Below are 5,388 nucleotides of genomic sequence, written 5' to 3' on the forward strand. Positions count from 1 at the left end.
ATTAACAACATTATATAGTATATCCAGGAAGAACATTTTTCCCCCTAAAATTGTTTTAATTAACATGAAAGAAAAGCTTCTGCTGACTTTTTATTGTTGCAAGATAGAGAGAAAATTATTTCATGCTAACATTGGGCTATATTTAGCTTCCATCTCTCTATCTACAGAAGAAAAATTGAAAATTAGTTTGTTAGATTGTATTGCTCCTTTTTATCTTATAAGGGCTTCCTTCAAGTACCATTAAATAATGATATAATCTTTAGGATATTAGTTAACAGATAATAATTATTTAATTTTGTTGTTTGGTTTTGTGTTTTGTCCTTTTTATATTTCTTAGAGAAGGAAGAAATCTTCCACCTTCCAGAAACCTGATATTTTGGACCAGATCCCTCTCTGAACAGGTTGTATGCTGCCCTTTTCAAAATCAAGCTATCAGAAGATGCCCTTCAGCAGAAGTGTTAAGAGGACTTGGTGAGCTTAACATGTTTCGCCTGCTTAATTTAATTTGGAAAAATTCAACCAGAAAATGAAGTTATTAACAGGTTGGTACATTCAGAGATAAGATGATGTCACAGGGAAGCAGTCAAGTGGGTTGCTTGTCAAAATATAAAATATGTATCTGTCAGAATCAAATGATAGATAAGCTGTGGCTGGGTGTAGGATGCGGTGAAAATAGTGTGCTAAAAATTGAAACTGAATCCCACCAGTCTGGAGCACAAGCTTTTAGTAACTATTGTGATCAGAAATATAACAATCCTGGGGACATGAACTGCGCTGCTGAGGCACCGTTTGTGTAATTTCTTGGCACCAGTAGCCAGAAGTATGTGCATCAGCACTAGACCCCAAACAGGAGAGCTGGGAAGCGTGGCTCCCTCAGCAGAAGACTGAAACTTGGACACCCCATTAGGTTGGGTATTCCAAAACGAGGATTAGTAAATCTTTTCTTGGGTAACTTGGAGACATTTAAGGCCTCCAAATGTGAAAACAGAGTTTGTCTAGCCAACATGATGAGCCTTCCTGTATTAGAGAGGTTCAGATCAAAGGGAGAAATCTCCAGTGCATTCTCCAGGAACGCGTACACGTCATGCAACTCACAGGCCTCTTCCTGCCTTCTGGCTTGCCATATAAAATAGCTGGCACCAGGACTTTAAAGTTAATAAACTCAGGAATTGTAAATGGCAAATTGGAGTCTTGCATGAGCAAAACAGAATAGGCTACTAAACAAGGAATGTAGTCAAACTCCCAAATACTGTGATGGCAAAATAAGAGAAATACCATTATAATAAACTTCGCTATTGCGTTATCATTGAATTTGGGAAAATGATTCCACTTATGTGGGACTTTATTCACTGCAAGTTGCAAAACTGAACTTTAAGACTATAAACTCCTGGGGATGGCTCATGAAATCTCTTTTTGCTCAGGGTCTTCCAAGATGCAGAGTTTAATTGTGACTGGGAACTCTCAGGACTAACACAATACAAATAATAGAAGTGCTAAATAAAAATGCTGCTTTTGTATTTAAAGGTCAGAAGGGACCAGTCTGACCTCTTGATCTACAGGCCATAGGGCTTTGTCCAGTAACATCAACATGAGATTTCTAATTTATGTTTCAACTTATATTACTCTTAAAACTTCAGCTTGACAAATATTCCTCCTCAGGAAAGAATCAGTTTTAATATGGTGATATGATTTTTTTTTTCATTATTTAAAATATTTCTCATTTAAATTTCTTTAGCTTTAACTTCCAACTTTTGGATTTTGTTTATTCTTGATTAAAAGTTATCTCATATCAAAACCCTTCTCTTTTATAAATGAGGCAGATGAAGTTTAAATCTGTAAAGAGTGTTCTTAATAACTTTGTTTTTTTCAAAGTCAATTCCACTTTTTTTTTTTGCTATACTTTTTACTGTATGAATGCAAGAACTGGATTTTTTTTTTTTAATATTTTTTTTTCCATAATCATAATGACTTTCTTAATGCTGTACACAGAGGTGACAACCATTCTCTGCTGCTACATGCTATTCTCCATTTTATATCCCCAAGGATTGCACACACCCTTTGGGACTTCATGCTGCTGGCATTATATGTGCTATGCTTACTCTGTTTCATGCTAATTTTTAATTCAGCACTAGTTTTAATGGTTGTATAGAATTATCTACGTTGCTGCCACACATAAATTTATGAGATCATAAATACCTATCAACTTTTAAAGATGGACATAACCAGCCTTTTTTTTTTTCCTTTTTTTCATTTCTTTCTGTTAAAATCTGAAAATAAATCGCAAATCTCCCAGCATGAGGAACTTGGTTTTGGACTTGTGTAATGACAATGCCCTTGTAATTGAAAGAAAAAAGAAAAAGGAAATCTGGGAGACGATTAGTCTACATGTGGTATACTTCTTTTTCCTAAATTGAAAAAAAAAAAAAAAAAAAAAAGAACAACAATCCAGTGACACATTTGGGCTGAAAAACTGCTTGCTGCACATGTTTTATATATGTGGGTTTACTACACAGATCATGTGTCTTAATTAGGTAATTTATACTGTGTTATCCAAAGAAGATGTTCATGTTCATTTGGGTACACAATAAAAGTTTCAAAAAAAAGTGTTAATCCTCTACTTACTGAGATCCGTGCATGGATACAGAATAACAACAACAACAAATATATCCCAAGATGCTAGCACAGCTACCTACTAGGTTATGCTCCCTGGAGAGTCAGTATTGTAGAATATGCACAATATAGGTGGGGATGAGTTGTATTCTTAGTTGGACTTTTCTATTCTTAATTTTCTTCCTGAAACTAAACATATTAGCTTTACCCACTGGGCAACTTTGAACGCAAAACCAAAAGTATAATGATAAATAAAACTAAACCAAAAGAAGGTTCAGGCTGTCACTTTGTTATTTGGGCAATTTTTCAGTATTTGGATAAAGGTTGAACTAGATGATCTTAGAGGTCTTTTCCAACCTGAATGACTCTGTGAATTTGTCTGTCTTTGAGTTGTGATGTTTCAGAGAGGTAGTGGCAGCTTGGCCTTGAGATCCACTGGCCTTTTCCCCTTCTTCCCCCAAACCTTGATATTTCCTAAATTAGTGTTTTGTTTCCTTGTACTGATCTGATACTGTTCAACCAGAAACTGAATCTAGTTATCACTGGTTATGCTAATTGAGATTTCTCAGTTTCTCTTCCCCTTTGTCATTAAGCTGGATTTGAGCTTCACATACCCTCGCAATTACTTTGAAATTCGAAGTCTCCTTGCAACTACTTTGAGAAATCTGAAAGCTAAATGATTCCCAAGTTTAAAATATGATGTTCCCCAGTTGAAAGGCAAAAAGCAATATTGTTATATTTGTATTCTGATGAAATTCATTATGTACAATATAATTTGTGTCTCCATAACAATCTACTCTTCTTCAATTAGGGATTAAGCCAGATACTACAAAGATCTGGAGAAAACACAGTAACTTTTTTTTTTTTCTCATTGAGAATACAGAAGGAATTTAAAGTGTGTGTCACTGGCAGTAAAATACAAGCTTACAGAGTTTTTCTTCTGTTTATTGTAAATCAACTACAGAACAGCAACCCATGGCATTAGTCCAGGAAACTGAGATTATGAAGTTAGGAAGCAGAAAGATGAACAGAAAATCATGTTCATAAATCTTAACGAACATCTTCCTCACTATGCAGTGAGAACCTGATTCAGCTCTCTTTGAAATCAATGGGAAGACTCCCACTGACTTTCAGTGGGAGGTAGCTCAGACCCTTATTGCTTGCATTTGTGCCCCTCTTGGGATAGGATATGACGGGATGCAGTGCATGCAGACAACCATAACTAATGGAAACGGTCCGAGGACCCTGGCTATCCTGAGAAATGAAGGTGAAGCAGTCAAGTTTAGTATCACGCCTCATCAGGCCTTCTTCCTGCACACACACACCTTATTCATGGGAATGCAACAGCACTGGAAACAGTGCTGTATTTGTTGATGGCCACTTTGACAATGTGTTATGATCCCTAGCTGCTGTCCACAGGTCTGTTCCTCTGAACGGAATATGAAGTGTAGCCTAGGAGAAATCTGTTGTAATTTGCTCTCCTCTTTTCTGTATTTATAAGCCTACAATATTGTAAGTTTTTACTGTGGGTGGACAAGCAGCATCCACTCATATCAAAGAAGATATAAGTACAGATAAATATAACTTTATACATTCATTTTTATATAACTTATGCAAATGTATGTGCAAGTTAGTCACAGTCCCCAGGCTGGCAGCAGATAGCTGATGTGGCCATTGGTGTAACTTCCTCTGGACACTTGTGTTACTGTTTTATCCTACTGCCTTTCAGCAGAGCTTTGGGTACATATTGCATCCATCCCCTTGCTCAGTGCTGCAGCCTTTAGATGAGATAAATTACTTTCTCCCCATCACATCACTGGTTGCTCCAGAAAAAGCTAATTTTACCTAGCACTTGGTGTTAAGTACTAACTGACCATATTAAGTCTAATCAAAGTATATAGACGCAAGAGTTTGTTCTTTTATGGGAACAAAACAAAATTCTAATTTTGGTATACTGGGTTCAGTTGTCCAAATTAATATTCTTAACATTCATCCTTATATTAAGCACCCATAAATAACTTGGTCCATACTGCTTAGTTTATAGGTATTAGTGTTTGAATTTTAATAATTCTAATTAATGTTATCTTTATTAATTACTTTGTACTTTTGTTAACTCGTCATGAGATCTCAAAGCACTTAATTAAACCACACAGAAGTATATGAATTTCAGTCTATTGAGTTTGTGTTTTGGATAAAGGTTGTAATGAGAATTAACAGTTTTTCCATAGTCCATTTCAGGGCTTTATGTTGATTTTCTGCAGCATTTAAATACTGTGAAAATAGGGCTCCAGAAATCTTGACTCCCACTTCTACCCACTAAATTATGGATCTTACTGCCAATTCTGAATTTAAAGTAATCTTTGAAAAAATTGTATTCGGGAGTCTTCAAATATGAATAGTGATAATTATATCAATATTATTAATATGCATTATTAAAATACATAAATCTACATTTTCAAAGCTTTGATGTGCTTACAAAACTGAACTTTTAAATGAAAGTATGTTTTTAAATCATGCATGTGTTACAGAAATCTATTAAGACTCAGTCTCACAAAGACGTGCATATGCTTAGTGCAGTGATTCACGTGCTCCTACAGTTTGTCCCCTGGGAGCATCATAGCTATCTGATGGAACATACCAGTTTATGATCTCAAAGATTGTTTCCCAAACCATTTTTCTGTGTGTGTGCGCTTCCTCTTCGTCATTATTATTATTATTTTAATCTTTTTTCTTCTGTTGTTAAATGTGATTTTACTATGATTGCAAACCGTGAAGATT

The sequence above is a fragment of the Cygnus atratus genome, chromosome 6 (assembly GCF_013377495.2).
Source record: "Cygnus atratus isolate AKBS03 ecotype Queensland, Australia chromosome 6, CAtr_DNAZoo_HiC_assembly, whole genome shotgun sequence".
Lineage (NCBI taxonomy): Eukaryota > Metazoa > Chordata > Aves > Anseriformes > Anatidae > Cygnus > Cygnus atratus.